Source organism: Triturus cristatus, chromosome 11 (assembly GCF_964204655.1).
Source record: "Triturus cristatus chromosome 11, aTriCri1.1, whole genome shotgun sequence".
Lineage (NCBI taxonomy): Eukaryota > Metazoa > Chordata > Amphibia > Caudata > Salamandridae > Triturus > Triturus cristatus.
This window is the reverse complement of record NC_140594.1, coordinates 1,143,740,347-1,143,760,711: the sequence shown is the minus strand read 5'-3', so window position 1 is coordinate 1,143,760,711 and position 20,365 is coordinate 1,143,740,347. Positions and strand designations below refer to the sequence as shown.

The 20,365-nt window shown below is 45.5% G+C and overlaps 11 non-coding genes across 11 annotated transcripts; all 11 read right to left on the bottom strand.

The window, feature by feature from the left end:
* Window positions 1-525: 525 nt before the first annotated feature.
* Window positions 526-597, bottom strand: TRNAG-UCC (transfer RNA glycine (anticodon UCC)). The gene has a single exon. It is a non-coding gene; the product is annotated as a tRNA-Gly (tRNA).
* Window positions 598-3,680: 3,083 nt separating this feature from the next.
* Window positions 3,681-3,752, bottom strand: TRNAG-UCC (transfer RNA glycine (anticodon UCC)). The gene has a single exon. It is a non-coding gene; the product is annotated as a tRNA-Gly (tRNA).
* Window positions 3,753-5,262: 1,510 nt separating this feature from the next.
* On the bottom strand, window positions 5,263-5,334 carry TRNAG-UCC (transfer RNA glycine (anticodon UCC)). Its single transcript has one exon. It is a non-coding gene; the product is annotated as a tRNA-Gly (tRNA).
* Window positions 5,335-6,844: 1,510 nt separating this feature from the next.
* Window positions 6,845-6,916, bottom strand: TRNAG-UCC (transfer RNA glycine (anticodon UCC)). Its single transcript has one exon. It is a non-coding gene; the product is annotated as a tRNA-Gly (tRNA).
* A 1,509-nt stretch (window positions 6,917-8,425) lies between these two features.
* TRNAG-UCC (transfer RNA glycine (anticodon UCC)) lies at window positions 8,426-8,497 on the bottom strand. The gene has a single exon. It is a non-coding gene; the product is annotated as a tRNA-Gly (tRNA).
* Window positions 8,498-10,018: 1,521 nt separating this feature from the next.
* Window positions 10,019-10,090, bottom strand: TRNAG-UCC (transfer RNA glycine (anticodon UCC)). The gene has a single exon. It is a non-coding gene; the product is annotated as a tRNA-Gly (tRNA).
* Window positions 10,091-13,183: 3,093 nt separating this feature from the next.
* TRNAG-UCC (transfer RNA glycine (anticodon UCC)) lies at window positions 13,184-13,255 on the bottom strand. The gene has a single exon. It is a non-coding gene; the product is annotated as a tRNA-Gly (tRNA).
* Window positions 13,256-14,776: 1,521 nt separating this feature from the next.
* On the bottom strand, window positions 14,777-14,848 carry TRNAG-UCC (transfer RNA glycine (anticodon UCC)). Its single transcript has one exon. It is a non-coding gene; the product is annotated as a tRNA-Gly (tRNA).
* Window positions 14,849-16,358: 1,510 nt separating this feature from the next.
* TRNAG-UCC (transfer RNA glycine (anticodon UCC)) lies at window positions 16,359-16,430 on the bottom strand. The gene has a single exon. It is a non-coding gene; the product is annotated as a tRNA-Gly (tRNA).
* Window positions 16,431-17,940: 1,510 nt separating this feature from the next.
* TRNAG-UCC (transfer RNA glycine (anticodon UCC)) lies at window positions 17,941-18,012 on the bottom strand. Its single transcript has one exon. It is a non-coding gene; the product is annotated as a tRNA-Gly (tRNA).
* Window positions 18,013-19,512: 1,500 nt separating this feature from the next.
* On the bottom strand, window positions 19,513-19,584 carry TRNAG-UCC (transfer RNA glycine (anticodon UCC)). Its single transcript has one exon. It is a non-coding gene; the product is annotated as a tRNA-Gly (tRNA).
* Between the last annotated feature and the right edge of the window lie 781 nt (window positions 19,585-20,365).

Sequence of the window (20,365 nt, the reverse complement as noted above, 5' to 3'; positions counted from 1 at the left end):
AAGTATCCAACCTTCCAGCTGCAGTGAGAGGCTCTTTCCGTGGAAATCTGGCACTTGGAGTCCTCTCAACTCGCCCTCTGATAAAACATTTTTCTGAGCCGCAGTTACATCCGATGGTTACAAGGTGGCGCTGCATTCAGGTGAGAGCACAAGTATGCACAAAATCTTGGGGACTTTTGCCAGATTTATCGGTGGATCTTGCCTATTATTTTCAGAGGCTAGATATCGCCTATAAATGCTTTTTAAAATAGGGATGCTGGGGTTATAATGTCTGGTCGGGGCTCAGCCCTTTCATTGCCTGCCCCCAGCAAAATATTTATTATCAGCACATGTGAGTGCTGAGTGCTTTATGGAAAATAGCATATATTGGGACAATGAATGTAGCAGATGAGGCGATCGAGATGTCTACCTACGTGTTTGTTTATTTTTTTATATAACGGCTGATTATTCTGTTTCTGATATTTCAGTTTTGTGACATGTTGCATTAAAATATATCCTGCTTGGAGAATATATAAATATTTGCACTGCGTTGGCCGGGAATCGAACCCGGGTCAACTGCTTGGAAGGCAGCTATGCTCACCACTATACCACCAACGCCCTCTGATGTGTGTCCTCTAGGTTCCAGATGTTACAACGCCGAGTGCAGTGGCAATCTTGCACCCGTTCCAATGGTGCATTTGGTGTGGATTCCAACATGAAAAGCAGTAGAAATAGTCTTGCAGAGGGTAAAGAACTGGGGATTGAAACCAAGGACAAAGCTGTGCAGAAGAGAAGAAATGGAAAGCAGCAGTACAAATAGTGGAAATGAGCATATGGGCAGCATCGGAAGCAAAGCAGCGAAGAGAAAGGGAGTAAATTCCATGAAATGCATAGGAGATTGATAAAAGCAGAACAAAAAGGGAAGAATGAAATTCAAAGCATGCCCCGAAAAACGTGTGAAGGTCCCACCTGTCATTTATGCTTCTAATTGGGTATCTTTACTTTCAAAGTATAGGGTTGATCCTTTGACGATCACTCTCTTGATTTACAGCAGAGACAGATAGTTGAGAAGTCTTTTCTCACATAGCTAGCACAAGCCTGCGCTTTTCCTTGCTGGCAGGGTGGAAATGACAGATTAGTCCTAGGAAGAAAAATCAAGCAATATTAGCAGAGGATGGTTTCGATCCATCGACCTCTGGGTTATGGGCCCAGCACGCTTACGCTGCGCCACTCTGCTCCCTTGTGAAAGTGCTCTCTTTATGCAGAGGAGGAGCTTTCAGCGGAGTGGCAAGGGATTGGTGGGGCTCTCTCCTCATTTGCCTAAGCACATCGCAAGGTATGCTGGGTACAGAAAATCTTCATCTTCCCCACTCACATTCAGTCATAACTGAAAGTGCAGACCCTCTTAGGAATTAGCCGTTTCAGGCCTTTACCAAGACAGCAGCTCTCTGTCCCTGTCCTTTCTCTGTGATCCTAGCACTAGCATACTCAGGATTTGGCTTTACCTGGGAGCCAGAGATCTACCCGGTGAGGGCGAGGCTTTTGAGCGTTTGGGAGCGTTCGGGACGTGAGAGGACGCTGGACAGGAAACTATGCCAATTTGAAGTATCCAACCTTCCAGCTGCAGTGAGAGGCTCTTTCCGTGGAAATCTGGCACTTGGAGTCCTCTCAACTTGCCCTCTGATAAAACATTTTTCTGAGCCTCAGTTACATCCGATGGTTACAAGGTGGCGCTGCATTCAGGTGAGAGCACAAGTATGCACAAAATCTTGGGGACTTTTGCCAGATTTATCGGTGGATCTTGCCTATTATTTTCAGAGGCTAGATATCGCCTATAAATGCTTTTTAAAATAGGGATGCTGGGGTTATAATGTCTGGTCGGGGCTCAGCCCTTTCATTGCCTGCCCCCAGCAAAATATTTATTATCAGCACATGTGAGTGCTGAGTGCTTTATGGAAAATAGCATATATTGGGACAATGAATGTAGCAGATGAGGCGATCGAGATGTCTACCTACGTGTTTGTTTATTTTTTTATATAACGGCTGATTATTCTGTTTCTGATATTTCAGTTTTGTGACATGTTGCATTAAAATATATCCTGCTTGGAGAATATATAAATATTTGCACTGCGTTGGCCGGGAATCGTACCCGGGTCAACTGCTTGGAAGGCAGCTATGCTCACCACTATACCACCAACGCCCTCTGATGTGTGTCCTCTAGGTTCCAGATGTTACAACGCCGAGTGCAGTGGCAATCTTCCACCCGTTCCAATGGTGCATTTGGTGTGGATTCCAACATGAAAAGCAGTAGAAATAGTCTTGCAGAGGGTAAAGAACTGGGGATTGAAACCAAGGACAAAGCTGTGCAGAAGAGAAGAAATGGAAAGCAGCAGTACAAATAGTGGAAATGAGCATATGGGCAGCATCGGAAGCAAAGCAGCGAAGAGAAAGGGAGTAAATTCCATGAAATGCATAGGAGATTGATAAAAGCAGAACAAAAAGGGAAGAATGAAATTCAAAGCATGCCCCGAAAAACGTGTGAAGGTCCCACCTGTCATTTATGCTTCTAATTGGGTATCTTTACTTTCAAAGTATAGGGTTGATCCTTTGACGATCACTCTCTTGATTTACAGCAGAGACAGATAGTTGAGAAGTCTTTTCTCACATAGCTAGCACAAGCCTGCGCTTTTCCTTGCTGGCAGGGTGGAAATGACAGATTAGTCCTAGGAAGAAAAATCAAGCAATATTAGCAGAGGATGGTTTCGATCCATCGACCTCTGGGTTATGGGCCCAGCACGCTTCCGCTGCGCCACTCTGCTCCCTTGTGAAAGTGCTCTCTTTATGCAGAGGAGGAGCTTTCAGCGGAGTGGCAAGGGATTGGTGGGGCTCTCTCCTCATTTGCCTAAGCACATCGCAAGGTATGCTGGGTACAGAAAATCTTCATCTTCCCCACTCACATTCAGTCATAACTGAAAGTGCAGACCCTCTTAGGAATTAGCCGTTTCAGGCCTTTACCAAGACAGCAGCTCTCTGTCCCTGTCCTTTCTCTGTGATCCTAGCACTAGCATACTCAGGATTTGGCTTTACCTGGGAGCCAGAGATCTACCCGGTGAGGGCTGAGGCTTTTGAGCGTTTGGGAGCGTTGAGGACGCTGGACAGGAAACTATGCCAATTTGAAGTATCCAACCTTCCTGCTGCAGTGAGAGTCTCTTTCCGTGGAAATCTGGCACTTGGAGTCCTCTCAACTTGCCCTCTGATAAAACATTTTTCTGAGCCGCAGTTACATCCGATGGTTACAAGGTGGCGCTGCATTCAGGTGAGAGCACAAGTATGCACAAAATCTTGGGGACTTTTGCCAGATTTATCGGTGGATCTTGCCTATTATTTTCAGAGGCTAGATATCGCCTATAAATGCTTTTTAAAATAGGGATGCTGGGGTTATAATGTCTGGTCGGGGCTCAGCCCTTTCATTGCCTGCCCCCAGCAAAATATTTATTATCAGCACATGTGAGTGCTGAGTGCTTTATGGAAAATAGCATATATTGGGACAATGAATGTAGCAGATGAGGCGATCGAGATGTCTACCTACGTGTTTGTTTATTTTTTTATATAACGGCTGATTATTCTGTTTCTGATATTTCAGTTTTGTGACATGTTGCATTAAAATATATCCTGCTTGGAGAATATATAAATATTTGCACTGCGTTGGCCGGGAATCGAACCCGGGTCAACTGCTTGGAAGGCAGCTATGCTCACCACTATACCACCAACGCCCTCTGATGTGTGTCCTCTACGTTCCAGATGTTACAACGCCGAGTGCAGTGGCAATCTTGCACCCGTTCCAATGGTGCATTTGGTGTGGATTCCAACATGAAAAGCAGTAGAAATTGTCTTGCAGAGGGTAAAGAACTGGGGATTGAAACCAAGGACAAAGCTGTGCAGAAGAGAAGAAATGGAAAGCAGCAGTACAAATAGTGGAAATGAGCATATGGGCAGCATCGGAAGCAAAGCAGCGAAGAGAAAGGGAGTAAATTCCATGAAATGCATAGGAGATTGATAAAAGCAGAACAAAAAGGGAAGAATTAAATTCAAAGCATGCCCCGAAAAACGTGTGAAGGTCCCACCTGTCATTTATGCTTCTAATTGGGTATCTTTACTTTCAAAGTATAGGGTTGATCCTTTGACGATCACTCTCTTGATTTACAGCAGAGACAGATAGTTGAGAAGTCTTTTCTCACATAGCTAGCACAAGCCTGCGCTTTTCCTTGCTGGCAGGGTGGAAATGACAGATTAGTCCTAGGAAGAAAAATCAAGCAATATTAGCAGAGGATGGTTTAGATCCATCGACCTCTGGGTTATGGGCCCAGCACGCTTCCGCTGCGCCACTCTGCTCCCTTGTGAAAGTGCTCTCTTTATGCAGAGGAGGAGCTTTCAGCGGAGTGGCAAGGGATTGGTGGGGCTCTCTCCTCATTTGCCTAAGCACATCGCAAGGTATGCTGGGTACAGAAAATCTTCATCTTCCCCACTCACATTCAGTCATAACTGAAAGTGCAGACCCTCTTAGGAATTAGCCGTTTCAGGCCTTTACCAAGACAGCAGCTCTCTGTCCCTGTCCTTTCTCTGTGATCCTAGCACTAGCATACTCAGGATTTGGCTTTACCTGGGAGCCAGAGATCTACCCGGTGAGGGCGAGGCTTTTGAGCGTTTGGGAGCGTTCGGGACGTGAGAGGACGCTGGACAGGAAACTATGCCAATTTGAAGTATCCAACCTTCCAGCTGCAGTGAGAGGCTCTTTCCGTGGAAATCTGGCACTTGGAGTCCTCTCAACTTGCCCTCTGATAAAACATTTTTCTGAGCCGCAGTTACATCCGATGGTTACAAGGTGGCGCTGCATTCAGGTGAGAGCACAAGTATGCACAAAATCTTGGGGACTTTTGCCAGATTTATCGGTGGATCTTGCCTATTATTTTCAGAGGCTAGATATCGCCTATAAATGCTTTTTAAAATAGGGATGCTGGGGTTATAATGTCTGGTCGGGGCTCAGCCCTTTCATTGCCTGCCCCCAGCAAAATATTTATTATCAGCACATGTGAGTGCTGAGTGCTTTATGGAAAATAGCATATATTGGGACAATGAATGTAGCAGATGAGGCGATCGAGATGTCTACCTACGTGTTTGTTTATTTTTTTATATAACGGCTGATTATTCTGTTTCTGATATTTCAGTTTTGTGACATGTTGCATTAAAATATATCCTGCTTGGAGAATATATAAATATTTGCACTGCGTTGGCCGGGAATCGAACCCGGGTCAACTGCTTGGAAGGCAGCTATGCTCACCACTATACCACCAACGCCCTCTGAAGTGTGTCCTCTAGGTTCCAGATGTTACAACGCCAAGTGCAGTGGCAATCTTGCACCCGTTCCAATGGTGCATTTGGTGTGGATTCCAACATGAAAAGCAGTAGAAATTGTCTTGCAGAGGGTAAAGAACTGGGGATTGAAACCAAGGACAAAGCTGTGCAGAAGAGAAGAAATGGAAAGCAGCAGTACAAATAGTGGAAATGAGCATATGGGCAGCATCGGAAGCAAAGCAGCGAAGAGAAAGGGAGTAAATTCCATGAAATGCATAGAAGATTGATAAAAGTAGAACAAAAAGGGAAGAATGAAATTCAAAGCATGCCCCGAAAAACGTGTGAAGGTCCCACCTGTCATTTATGCTTCTAATTGGGTATCTTTACTTTCAAAGTATAGGGTTGATCCTTTGACGATCACTCTCTTGATTTACAGCAGAGACAGATAGTTGAGAAGTCTTTTCTCACATAGCTAGCACAAGCCTGCGCTTTTCCTTGCTGGCAGGGTGGAAATGACAGATTAGTCCTAGGAAGAAAAATCAAGCAATATTAACAGAGGATGGTTTCGATCCATCGACCTCTGGGTTATGGGCCCAGCACGCTTCCGCTGCGCCACTCTGCTCCCTTGTGAAAGTGCTCTCTTTATGCAGAGGAGGAGCTTTCAGCGGAGTGGCAAGGGATTGGTGGGGCTCTCTCCTCATTTGCCTAAGCACATCGCAAGGTATGCTGGGTACAGAAAATCTTCATCTTCCCCACTCACATTCAGTCATAACTGAAAGTGCAGACCCTCTTAGGAATTAGCCGTTTCAGGCCTTTACCAAGACAGCAGCTCTCTGTCCCTGTCCTTTCTCTGTGATCCTAGCACTAGCATACTCAGGATTTGGCTTTACCTGGGAGCCAGAGATCTACCCGGTGAGGGCGAGGCTTTTGAGCGTTTGGGAGCGTTCGGGACGTGAGAGGACGCTGGACAGGAAACTATGCCAATTTGAAGTATCCAACCTTCCAGCTGCAGTGAGAGGCTCTTTCCGTGGAAATCTGGCACTTGGAGTCCTCTCAACTTGCCCTCTGATAAAACATTTTTCTGAGCCTCAGTTACATCCGATGGTTACAAGGTGGCGCTGCATTCAGGTGAGAGCACAAGTATGCACAAAATCTTGGGGACTTTTGCCAGATTTATCGGTGGATCTTGCCTATTATTTTCAGAGGCTAGATATCGCCTATAAATGCTTTTTAAAATAGGGATGCTGGGGTTATAATGTCTGGTCGGGGCTCAGCCCTTTCATTGCCTGCCCCCAGCAAAATATTTATTATCAGCACATGTGAGTGCTGAGTGCTTTATGGAAAATAGCATATATTGGGACAATGAATGTAGCAGATGAGGCGATCGAGATGTCTACCTACGTGTTTGTTTATTTTTTTATATAACGGCTGATTATTCTGTTTCTGATATTTCAGTTTTGTGACATGTTGCATTAAAATATATCCTGCTTGGAGAATATATAAATATTTACACTGCGTTGGCCGGGAATCGAACCCGGGTCAACTGCTTGGAAGGCAGCTATGCTCACCACTATACCACCAACGCCCTCTGATGTGTGTCCTCTAGGTTCCAGATGTTACAACGCCGAGTGCAGTGGCAATCTTGCACCCGTTCCAATGGTGCATTTGGTGTGGATTCCAACATGAAAAGCAGTAGAAATTGTCTTGCAGAGGGTAAAGAACTGGGGATTGAAACCAAGGACAAAGCTGTGCAGAAGAGAAGAAATGGAAAGCAGCAGTACAAATAGTGGAAATGAGCATATGGGCAGCATCGGAAGCAAAGCAGCGAAGAGAAAGGGAGTAAATTCCATGAAATGCATAGGAGATTGATAAAAGCAGAACAAAAAGGGAAGAATGAAATTCAAAGCATGCCCCGAAAAACGTGTGAAGGTCCCACCTGTCATTTATGCTTCTAATTGGGTATCTTTACTTTCAAAGTATAGGGTTGATCCTTTGACGATCACTCTCTTGATTTACAGCAGAGACAGATAGTTGAGAAGTCTTTTCTCACATAGCTAGCACAAGCCTGCGCTTTTCCTTGCTGGCAGGGTGGAAATGACAGATTAGTCCTAGGAAGAAAAATCAAGCAATATTAGCAGAGGATGGTTTCGATCCATCGACCTCTGGGTTATGGGCCCAGCACGCTTCCGCTGCGCCACTCTGCTCCCTTGTGAAAGTGCTCTCTTTATGCAGAGGAGGAGCTTTCAGCGGAGTGGCAAGGGATTGGTGGGGCTCTCTCCTCATTTGCCTAAGCACATCGCAAGGTATGCTGGGTACAGAAAATCTTCATCTTCCCCACTCACATTCAGTCATAACTGAAAGTGCAGACCCTCTTAGGAATTAGCCGTTTCAGGCCTTTACCAAGACAGCAGCTCTCTGTCCCTGTCCTTTCTCTGTGATCCTAGCACTAGCATACTCAGGATTTGGCTTTACCTGGGAGCCAGAGATCTACCCGGTGAGGGGAGGCTTTTGAGCGTTTGGGAGCGTTCGGGACGTGAGAGGACGCTGGACAGGAAACTATGCCAATTTGAAGTATCCAACCTTCCAGCTGCAGTGAGAGGCTCTTTCCGTGGAAATCTGGCACTTGGAGTCCTCTCAACTCGCCCTCTGATAAAACATTTTTCTGAGCCGCAGTTACATCCGATGGTTACAAGGTGGCGCTGCATTCAGGTGAGAGCACAAGTATGCACAAAATCTTGGGGACTTTTGCCAGATTTATCGGTGGATCTTGCCTATTATTTTCAGAGGCTAGATATCGCCTATAAATGCTTTTTAAAATAGGGATGCTGGGGTTATAATGTCTGGTCGGGGCTCAGCCCTTTCATTGCCTGCCCCCAGCAAAATATTTATTATCAGCACATGTGAGTGCTGAGTGCTTTATGGAAAATAGCATATATTGGGACAATGAATGTAGCAGATGAGGCGATCGAGATGTCTACCTACGTGTTTGTTTATTTTTTTATATAACGGCTGATTATTCTGTTTCTGATATTTCAGTTTTGTGACATGTTGCATTAAAATATACCCTGCTTGGAGAATATATAAATATTTGCACTGCGTTGGCCGGGAATCGAACCCGGGTCAACTGCTTGGAAGGCAGCTATGCTCACCACTATACCACCAACGCCCTCTGATGTGTGTCCTCTAGGTTCCAGATGTTACAACGCCGAGTGCAGTGGCAATCTTGCACCCGTTCCAATGGTGCATTTGGTGTGGATTCCAACATGAAAAGCAGTAGAAATAGTCTTGCAGAGGGTAAAGAACTGGGGATTGAAACCAAGGACAAAGCTGTGCAGAAGAGAAGAAATGGAAAGCAGCAGTACAAATAGTGGAAATGAGCATATGGGCAGCATCGGAAGCAAAGCAGCGAAGAGAAAGGGAGTAAATTCCATGAAATGCATAGGAGATTGATAAAAGCAGAACAAAAAGGGAAGAATGAAATTCAAAGCATGCCCCGAAAAACGTGTGAAGGTCCCACCTGTCATTTATGCTTCTAATTGGGTATCTTTACTTTCAAAGTATAGGGTTGATCCTTTGACGATCACTCTCTTGATTTACAGCAGAGACAGATAGTTGAGAAGTCTTTTCTCACATAGCTAGCACAAGCCTGCGCTTTTCCTTGCTGGCAGGGTGGAAATGACAGATTAGTCCTAGGAAGAAAAATCAAGCAATATTAGCAGAGGATGGTTTCGATCCATCGACCTCTGGGTTATGGGCCCAGCACGCTTACGCTGCGCCACTCTGCTCCCTTGTGAAAGTGCTCTCTTTATGCAGAGGAGGAGCTTTCAGCGGAGTGGCAAGGGATTGGTGGGGCTCTCTCCTCATTTGCCTAAGCACATCGCAAGGTATGCTGGGTACAGAAAATCTTCATCTTCCCCACTCACATTCAGTCATAACTGAAAGTGCAGACCCTCTTAGGAATTAGCCGTTTCAGGCCTTTACCAAGACAGCAGCTCTCTGTCCCTGTCCTTTCTCTGTGATCCTAGCACTAGCATACTCAGGATTTGGCTTTACCTGGGAGCCAGAGATCTACCCGGTGAGGGCTTGCCCGGTGTGAGGCTTTTGAGCGTTTGGGAGCGTTCGGGACGTGAGAGGACGCTGGACAGGAAACTATGCCAATTTGAAGTATCCAACCTTCCAGCTGCATTGAGAGGCTCTTTCCGTGGAAATCTGGCACTTGGAGTCCTCTCAACTTGCCCTCTGATAAAACATTTTTCTGAGCCGCAGTTACATCCGATGGTTACAAGGTGGCGCTGCATTCAGGTGAGAGCACAAGTATGCACAAAATCTTGGGGACTTTTGCCAGATTTATCGGTGGATCTTGCCTATTATTTTCAGAGGCTAGATATCGCCTATAAATGCTTTTTAAAATAGGGATGCTGGGGTTATAATGTCTGGTCGGGGCTCAGCCCTTTCATTGCCTGCCCCCAGCAAAATATTTATTATCAGCACATGTGAGTGCTGAGTGCTTTATGGAAAATAGCATATATTGGGACAATGAATGTAGCAGATGAGGCGATCGAGATGTCTACCTACGTGTTTGTTTATTTTTTTATATAACGGCTGATTATTCTGTTTCTGATATTTCAGTTTTGTGACATGTTGCATTAAAATATATCCTGCTTGGAGAATATATAAATATTTGCACTGCGTTGGCCGGGAATCGAACCCGGGTCAACTGCTTGGAAGGCAGCTATGCTCACCACTATACCACCAACGCCCTCTGATATGTGTCCTCTAGGTTCCAGATGTTACAACGCCGAGTGCAGTGGCAATCTTGCACCCGTTCCAATGGTGCATTTGGTGTGGATTCCAACATGAAAAGCAGTAGAAATAGTCTTGCAGAGGGTAAAGAACTGGGGATTGAAACCAAGGACAAAGCTGTGCAGAAGAGAAGAAATGGAAAGCAGCAGTACAAATAGTGGAAATGAGCATATGGGCAGCATCGGAAGCAAAGCAGCGAAGAGAAAGGGAGTAAATTCCATGAAATGCATAGGAGATTGATAAAAGCAGAACAAAAAGGGAAGAATGAAATTCAAAGCATGCCCCGAAAAACGTGTGAAGGTCCCACCTGTCATTTATGCTTCTAATTGGGTATCTTTACTTTCAAAGTATAGGGTTGATCCTTTGACGATCACTCTCTTGATTTACAGCAGAGACAGATAGTTGAGAAGTCTTTTCTCACATAGCTAGCACAAGCCTGCGCTTTTCCTTGCTGGCAGGGTGGAAATGACAGATTAGTCCTAGGAAGAAAAATCAAGCAATATTAGCAGAGGATGGTTTCGATCCATCGACCTCTGGGTTATGGGCCCAGCACGCTTCCGCTGCGCCACTCTGCTCCCTTGTGAAAGTGCTCTCTTTATGCAGAGGAGGAGCTTTCAGCGGAGTGGCAAGGGATTGGTGGGGCTCTCTCCTCATTTGCCTAAGCACATCGCAAGGTATGCTGGGTACAGAAAATCTTCATCTTCCCCACTCACATTCAGTCATAACTGAAAGTGCAGACCCTCTTAGGAATTAGCCGTTTCAGGCCTTTACCAAGACAGCAGCTCTCTGTCCCTGTCCTTTCTCTGTGATCCTAGCACTAGCATACTCAGGATTTGGCTTTACCTGGGAGCCAGAGATCTACCCGGTGAGGGCTTGCCCGGTGTGAGGCTTTTGAGCGTTTGGGAGCGTTGAGGACGCTGGACAGGAAACTATGCCAATTTGAAGTATCCAACCTTCCTGCTGCAGTGAGAGTCTCTTTCCGTGGAAATCTGGCACTTGGAGTCCTCTCAACTTGCCCTCTGATAAAACATTTTTCTGAGCCGCAGTTACATCCGATGGTTACAAGGTGGCGCTGCATTCAGGTGAGAGCACAAGTATGCACAAAATCTTGGGGACTTTTGCCAGATTTATCGGTGGATCTTGCCTATTATTTTCAGAGGCTAGATATCGCCTATAAATGCTTTTTAAAATAGGGATGCTGGGGTTATAATGTCTGGTCGGGGCTCAGCCCTTTCATTGCCTGCCCCCAGCAAAATATTTATTATCAGCACATGTGAGTGCTGAGTGCTTTATGGAAAATAGCATATATTGGGACAATGAATGTAGCAGATGAGGCGATCGAGATGTCTACCTACGTGTTTGTTTATTTTTTTATATAACGGCTGATTATTCTGTTTCTGATATTTCAGTTTTGTGACATGTTGCATTAAAATATATCCTGCTTGGAGAATATATAAATATTTGCACTGCGTTGGCCAGGAATCGAACCCAGGTCAACTGCTTGGAAGGCAGCTATGCTCACCACTATACCACCAACGCCCTCTGATGTGTGTCCTCTACGTTCCAGATGTTACAACGCCGAGTGCAGTGGCAATCTTGCACCCGTTCCAATGGTGCATTTGGTGTGGATTCCAACATGAAAAGCAGTAGAAATTGTCTTGCAGAGGGTAAAGAACTGGGGATTGAAACCAAGGACAAAGCTGTGCAGAAGAGAAGAAATGGAAAGCAGCAGTACAAATAGTGGAAATGAGCATATGGGCAGCATCGGAAGCAAAGCAGCGAAGAGAAAGGGAGTAAATTCCATGAAATGCATAGGAGATTGATAAAAGCAGAACAAAAAGGGAAGAATGAAATTCAAAGCATGCCCCGAAAAACGTGTGAAGGTCCCACCTGTCATTTATGCTTCTAATTGGGTATCTTTACTTTCAAAGTATAGGGTTGATCCTTTGACGATCACTCTCTTGATTTACAGCAGAGACAGATAGTTGAGAAGTCTTTTCTCACATAGCTAGCACAAGCCTGCGCTTTTCCTTGCTGGCAGGGTGGAAATGACAGATTAGTCCTAGGAAGAAAAATCAAGCAATATTAGCAGAGGATGGTTTCGATCCATCGACCTCTGGGTTATGGGCCCAGCACGCTTCCGCTGCGCCACTCTGCTCCCTTGTGAAAGTGCTCTCTTTATGCAGAGGAGGAGCTTTCAGCGGAGTGGCAAGGGATTGGTGGGGCTCTCTCCTCATTTGCCTAAGCACATCGCAAGGTATGCTGGGTACAGAAAATCTTCATCTTCCCCACTCACATTCAGTCATAACTGAAAGTGCAGACCCTCTTAGGAATTAGCCGTTTCAGGCCTTTACCAAGACAGCAGCTCTCTGTCCCTGTCCTTTCTCTGTGATCCTAGCACTAGCATACTCAGGATTTGGCTTTACCTGGGAGCCAGAGATCTACCCGGTGAGGGCGAGGCTTTTGAGCGTTTGGGAGCGTTCGGGACGTGAGAGGACGCTGGACAGGAAACTATGCCAATTTGAAGTATCCAACCTTCCAGCTGCAGTGAGAGGCTCTTTCCGTGGAAATCTGGCACTTGGAGTCCTCTCAACTTGCCCTCTGATAAAACATTTTTCTGAGCCGCAGTTACATCCGATGGTTACAAGGTGGCGCTGCGTTCAGGTGAGAGCACAAGTATGCACAAAATCTTGGGGACTTTTGCCAGATTTATCGGTGGATCTTGCCTATTATTTTCAGAGGCTAGATATCGCCTATAAATGCTTTTTAAAATAGGGATGCTGGGGTTATAATGTCTGGTCGGGGCTCAGCCCTTTCATTGCCTGCCCCCAGCAAAATATTTATTATCAGCACATGTGAGTGCTGAGTGCTTTATGGAAAATAGCATATATTGGGACAATGAATGTAGCAGATGAGGCGATCGAGATGTCTACCTACGTGTTTGTTTATTTTTTTATATAACGGCTGATTATTCTGTTTCTGATATTTCAGTTTTGTGACATGTTGCATTAAAATATATCCTGCTTGGAGAATATATAAATATTTGCACTGCGTTGGCCGGGAATCGAACCCGGGTCAACTGCTTGGAAGGCAGCTATGCTCACCACTATACCACCAACGCCCTCTGAAGTGTGTCCTCTAGGTTCCAGATGTTACAACGCCAAGTGCAGTGGCAATCTTGCACCCGTTCCAATGGTGCATTTGGTGTGGATTCCAACATGAAAAGCAGTAGAAATTGTCTTGCAGAGGGTAAAGAACTGGGGATTGAAACCAAGGACAAAGCTGTGCAGAAGAGAAGAAATGGAAAGCAGCAGTACAAATAGTGGAAATGAGCATATGGGCAGCATCGGAAGCAAAGCAGCGAAGAGAAAGGGAGTAAATTCCATGAAATGCATAGAAGATTGATAAAAGCAGAACAAAAAGGGAAGAATGAAATTCAAAGCATGCCCCGAAAAACGTGTGAAGGTCCCACCTGTCATTTATGCTTCTAATTGAGTATCTTTACTTTCAAAGTATAGGGTTGATCCTTTGACGATCACTCTCTTGATTTACAGCAGAGACAGATAGTTGAGAAGTCTTTTCTCACATAGCTAGCACAAGCCTGCGCTTTTCCTTGCTGGCAGGGTGGAAATGACAGATTAGTCCTAGGAAGAAAAATCAAGCAATATTAGCAGAGGATGGTTTCGATCCATCGACCTCTGGGTTATGGGCCCAGCACGCTTCCGCTGCGCCACTCTGCTCCCTTGTGAAAGTGCTCTCTTTATGCAGAGGAGGAGCTTTCAGCGGAGTGGCAAGGGATTGGTGGGGCTCTCTCCTCATTTGCCTAAGCACATCGCAAGGTATGCTGGGTACAGAAAATCTTCATCTTCCCCACTCACATTCAGTCATAACTGAAAGTGCAGACCCTCTTAGGAATTAGCCGTTTCAGGCCTTTACCAAGACAGCAGCTCTCTGTCCCTGTCCTTTCTCTGTGATCCTAGCACTAGCATACTCAGGATTTGGCTTTACCTGGGAGCCAGAGATCTACCCGGTGAGGGCTTGCCCGGTGTGAGGCTTTTGAGCGTTTGGGAGCGTTCGGGACGTGAGAGGACGCTGGACAGGAAACTATGCCAATTTGAAGTATCCAACCTTCCAGCTGCAGTGAGAGGCTCTTTCCGTGGAAATCTGGCACTTGGAGTCCTCTCAACTTGCCCTCTGATAAAACATTTTTCTGAGCCGCAGTTACATCCGATGGTTACAAGGTGGCGCTGCATTCAGGTGAGAGCACAAGTATGCACAAAATCTTGGGGACTTTTGCCAGATTTATCGGTGGATCTTGCCTATTATTTTCAGAGGCTAGATATCGCCTATAAATGCTTTTTAAAATAGGGATGCTGGGGTTATAATGTCTGGTCGGGGCTCAGCCCTTTCATTGCCTGCCCCCAGCAAAATATTTATTATCAGCACATGTGAGTGCTGAGTGCTTTATGGAAAATAGCATATATTGGGACAATGAATGTAGCAGATGAGGCGATCGAGATGTCTACCTACGTGTTTGTTTATTTTTTTATATAACGGCTGATTATTCTGTTTCTGATATTTCAGTTTTGTGACATGTTGCATTAAAATATATCCTGCTTGGAGAATATATAAATATTTGCACTGCGTTGGCCGGGAATCGAACCCGGGTCAACTGCTTGGAAGGCAGCTATGCTCACCACTATACCACCAACGCCCTCTGATGTGTGTCCTCTAGGTTCCAGATGTTACAACGCCGAGTGCAGTGGCAATCTTGCACCCGTTCCAATGGTGCATTTGGTGTGGATTCCAACATGAAAAGCAGTAGAAATAGTCTTGCAGAGGGTAAAGAACTGGGGATTGAAACCAAGGACAAAGCTGTGCAGAAGAGAAGAAATGGAAAGCAGCAGTACAAATAGTGGAAATGAGCATATGGGCAGCATCGGAAGCAAAGCAGCGAAGAGAAAGGGAGTAAATTCCATGAAATGCATAGGAGATTGATAAAAGCAGAACAAAAAGGGAAGAATGAAATTCAAAGCATGCCCCGAAAAACGTGTGAAGGTCCCACCTGTCATTTATGCTTCTAATTGGGTATCTTTACTTTCAAAGTATAGGGTTGATCCTTTGACGATCACTCTCTTGATTTACAGCAGAGACAGATAGTTGAGAAGTCTTTTCTCACATAGCTAGCACAAGCCTGCGCTTTTCCTTGCTGGCAGGGTGGAAATGACAGATTAGTCCTAGGAAGAAAAATCAAGCAATATTAGCAGAGGATGGTTTCGATCCATCGACCTCTGGGTTATGGGCCCAGCACGCTTACGCTTCGCCACTCTGCTCCCTTGCGAAAGTGCTCTCTTTATGCAGAGGAGGAGCTTTCAGCGGAGTGGCAAGGGATTGGTGGGGCTCTCTCCTCATTTGCCTAAGCACATCGCAAGGTATGCTGGGTACAGAAAATCTTCATCTTCCCCACTCACATTCAGTCATAACTGAAAGTGCAGACCCTCTTAGGAATTAGCCGTTTCAGGCCTTTACCAAGACAGCAGCTCTCTGTCCCTGTCCTTTCTCTGTGATCCTAGCACTAGCATACTCAGGATTTGGCTTTACCTGGGAGCCAGAGATCTACCCGGTGAGGGCGAGGCTTTTGAGCGTTTGGGAGCGTTCGGGACGTGAGAGGACGCTGGACAGGAAACTATGCCAATTTGAAGTATCCAACCTTCCAGCTGCAGTGAGAGGCTCTTTCCGTGGAAATCTGGCACTTGGAGTCCTCTCAACTTGCCCTCTGATAAAACATTTTTCTGAGCCTCAGTTACATCCGATGGTTACAAGGTGGCGCTGCATTCAGGTGAGAGCACAAGTATGCACAAAATCTTGGGGACTTTTGCCAGATTTATCGGTGGATCTTGCCTATTATTTTCAGAGGCTAGATATCGCCTATAAATGCTTTTTAAAATAGGGATGCTGGGGTTATAATGTCTGGTCGGGGCTCAGCCCTTTCATTGCCTGCCCCCAGCAAAATATTTATTATCAGCACATGTGAGTGCTGAGTGCTTTATGGAAAATAGCATATATTGGGACAATGAATGTAGCAGATGAGGCGATCGAGATGTCTACCTACGTGTTTGTTTATTTTTTTATATAACGGCTGATTATTCTGTTTCTGATATTTCAGTTTTGTGACATGTTGCATTAAAATATATCCTGCTTGGAGAATATATAAATATTTGCACTGCGTTGGCCGGGAATCGAACCCGGGTCAACTGCTTGGAAGGCAGCTATGCTCACCACTATACCACCAACGCCCTCTGATGTGTGTCCTCTACGTTCCAGATGTTACAACGCCGAGTGCAGTGGCAATCTTGCACCCGTTCCAATGGTGCATTTGGTGTGGATTCCAACATGAAAAGCAGTAGAAATTGTCTTGCAGAGGGTAAAGAACTGGGGATTGAAACCAAGGACAAAGCTGTGCAGAAGAGAAGAAATGGAAAGCAGCAGTACAAATAGTGGAAATGAGCATATGGGCAGCATCGGAAGCAAAGCAGCGAAGAGAAAGGGAGTAAATTCCATGAAATGCATAGGAGATTGATAAAAGCAGAACAAAAAGGGAAGAATGAAATTCAAAGCATGCCCCGAAAAACGTGTGAAGGTCCCACCTGTCATTTATGCTTCTAATTGGGTATCTTTACTTTCAAAGTATAGGGTTGATCCTTTGACGATCACTCTCTTGATTTACAGCAGAGACAGATAGTTGAGAAGTCTTTTCTCACATAGCTAGCACAAGCCTGCGCTTTTCCTTGCTGGCAGGGTGGAAATGACAGATTAGTCCTAGGAAGAAAAATCAAGCAATATTAGCAGAGGATGGTTTCGATCCATCGACCTCTGGGTTATGGGCCCAGCACGCTTCCGCTGCGCCACTCTGCTCCCTTGTGAAAGTGCTCTCTTTATGCAGAGGAGGAGCTTTCAGCGGAGTGGCAAGGGATTGGTGGGGCTCTCTCCTCATTTGCCTAAGCACATCGCAAGGTATGCTGGGTACAGAAAATCTTCATCTTCCCCACTCACATTCAGTCATAACTGAAAGTGCAGACCCTCTTAGGAATTAGCCGTTTCAGGCCTTTACCAAGACAGCAGCTCTCTGTCCCTGTCCTTTCTCTGTGATCCTAGCACTAGCATACTCAGGATTTGGCTTTACCTGGGAGCCAGAGATCTACCCGGTGAGGGCGAGGCTTTTGAGCGTTTGGGAGCGTTCGGGACGTGAGAGGACGCTGGACAGGAAACTATGCCAATTTGAAGTATCCAACCTTCCAGCTGCAGTGAGAGGCTCTTTCCGTGGAAATCTGGCACTTGGAGTCCTCTCAACTTGCCCTCTGATAAAACATTTTTCTGAGCCGCAGTTACATCCGATGGTTACAAGGTGGCGCTGCGTTCAGGTGAGAGCACAAGTATGCACAAAATCTTGGGGACTTTTGCCAGATTTATCGGTGGATCTTACCTATTATTTTCAGAGGCTAGATATCGCCTATAAATGCTTTTTAAAATAGGGATGCTGGGGTTATAATGTCTGGTCGGGGCTCAGCCCTTGCATTGCCTGCCCCCAGCAAAATATTTATTATCAGCACATGTGAGTGCTGAGTGCTTTATGGAAAATAGCATATATTGGGACAATGAATGTAGCAGATGAGGCGATCGAGATGTCTACCTACGTGTTTGTTTATTTTTTTATATAACGGCTGATTATTCTGTTTCTGATATTTCAGTTTTGTGACATGTTGCATTAAAATATATCCTGCTTGGAGAATATATAAATATTTGCACTGCGTTGGCCGGGAATCGAACCCGGGTCAACTGCTTGGAAGGCAGCTATGCTCACCACTATACCACCAACGCCCTCTGATGTGTGTCCTCTAGGTTCCAGATGTTACAACGCCGAGTGCAGTGGCAATCTTGCACCCGTTCCAATGGTGCATTTGGTGTGGATTCCAACATGAAAAGCAGTAGAAATAGTCTTGCAGAGGGTAAAGAACTGGGGATTGAAACCAAGGACAAAGCTGTGCAGAAGAGAAGAAATGGAAAGCAGCAGTACAAATAGTGGAAATGAGCATATGGGCAGCATCGGAAGCAAAGCAGCGAAGAGAAAGGGAGTAAATTCCATGAAATGCATAGGAGATTGATAAAAGCAGAACAAAAAGGGAAGAATGAAATTCAAAGCATGCCCCGAAAAACGTGTGAAGGTCCCACCTGTCATTTATGCTTCTAATTGGGTATCTTTACTTTCAAAGTATAGGGTTGATCCTTTGACGATCACTCTCTTGATTTACAGCAGAGACAGATAGTTGAGAAGTCTTTTCTCACATAGCTAGCACAAGCCTGCGCTTTTCCTTGCTGGCAGGGTGGAAATGACAGATTAGTCCTAGGAAGAAAAATCAAGCAATATTAGCAGAGGATGGTTTCGATCCATCGACCTCTGGGTTATGGGCCCAGCACGCTTACGCTGCGCCACTCTGCTCCCTTGTGAAAGTGCTCTCTTTATGCAGAGGAGGAGCTTTCAGCGGAGTGGCAAGGGATTGGTGGGGCTCTCTCCTCATTTGCCTAAGCACATCGCAAGGTATGCTGGGTACAGAAAATCTTCATCTTCCCCACTCACATTCAGTCATAACTGAAAGTGCAGACCCTCTTAGGAATTAGCCGTTTCAGGCCTTTACCAAGACAGCAGCTCTCTGTCCCTGTCCTTTCTCTGTGATCCTAGCACTAGCATACTCAGGATTTGGCTTTACCTGGGAGCCAGAGATCTACCCGGTGAGGGCGAGGCTTTTGAGCGTTTGGGAGCGTTGAGGACGCTGGACAGGAAACTATGCCAATTTGAAGTATCCAACCTTCCTGCTGCAGTGAGAGTCTCTTTCCGTGGAAATCTGGCACTTGGAGTCCTCTCAACTTGCCCTCTGATAAAACATTTTTCTGAGCCGCAGTTACATCCGATGGTTACAAGGTGGCGCTGCATTCAGGTGAGAGCACAAGTATGCACAAAATCTTGGGGACTTTTGCCAGATTTATCGGTGGATCTTGCCTATTATTTTCAGAGGCTAGATATCGCCTATAAATGCTTTTTAAAATAGGGATGCTGGGGTTATAATGTCTGGTCGGGGCTCAGCCCTTTCATTGCCTGCCCCCAGCAAAATATTTATTATCAGCACATGTGAGTGCTGAGTGCTTTATGGAAAATAGCATATATTGGGACAATGAATGTAGCAGATGAGGCGATCGAGATGTCTACCTACGTGTTTGTTTATTTTTTTATATAACGGCTGATTATTCTGTTTCTGATATTTCAGTTTTGTGACATGTTGCATTAAAATATATCCTGCTTGGAGAATATATAAATATTTGCACTGCGTTGGCCGGGAATCGAACCCGGGTCAACTGCTTGGAAGGCAGCTATGCTCACCACTATACCACCAACGCCCTCTGATGTGTGTCCTCTACGTTCCAGATGTTACAACGCCGAGTGCAGTGGCAATCTTGCACCCGTTCCAATGGTGCATTTGGTGTGGATTCCAACATGAAAAGCAGTAGAAATTGTCTTGCAGAGGGTAAAGAACTGGGGATTGAAACCAAGGACAAAGCTGTGCAGAAGAGAAGAAATGGAAAGCAGCAGTACAAATAGTGGAAATGAGCATATGGGCAGCATCGGAAGCAAAGCAGCGAAGAGAAAGGGAGTAAATTCCATGAAATGCATAGGAGATTGATAAAAGCAGAACAAAAAGGGAAGAATGAAATTCAAAGCATGCCCCGAAAAACGTGTGAAGGTCCCACCTGTCATTTATGCTTCTAATTGGGTATCTTTACTTTCAAAGTATAGGGTTGATCCTTTGACGATCACTCTCTTGATTTACAGCAGAGACAGATAGTTGAGAAGTCTTTTCTCACATAGCTAGCACAAGCCTGCGCTTTTCCTTGCTGGCAGGGTGGAAATGACAGATTAGTCCTAGGAAGAAAAATCAAGCAATATTAGCAGAGGATGGTTTCGATCCATCGACCTCTGGGTTATGGGCCCAGCACGCTTCCGCTGCGCCACTCTGCTCCCTTGTGAAAGTGCTCTCTTTATGCAGAGGAGGAGCTTTCAGCGGAGTGGCAAGGGATTGGTGGGGCTCTCTCCTCATTTGCCTAAGCACATCGCAAGGTATGCTGGGTACAGAAAATCTTCATCTTCCCCACTCACATTCAGTCATAACTGAAAGTGCAG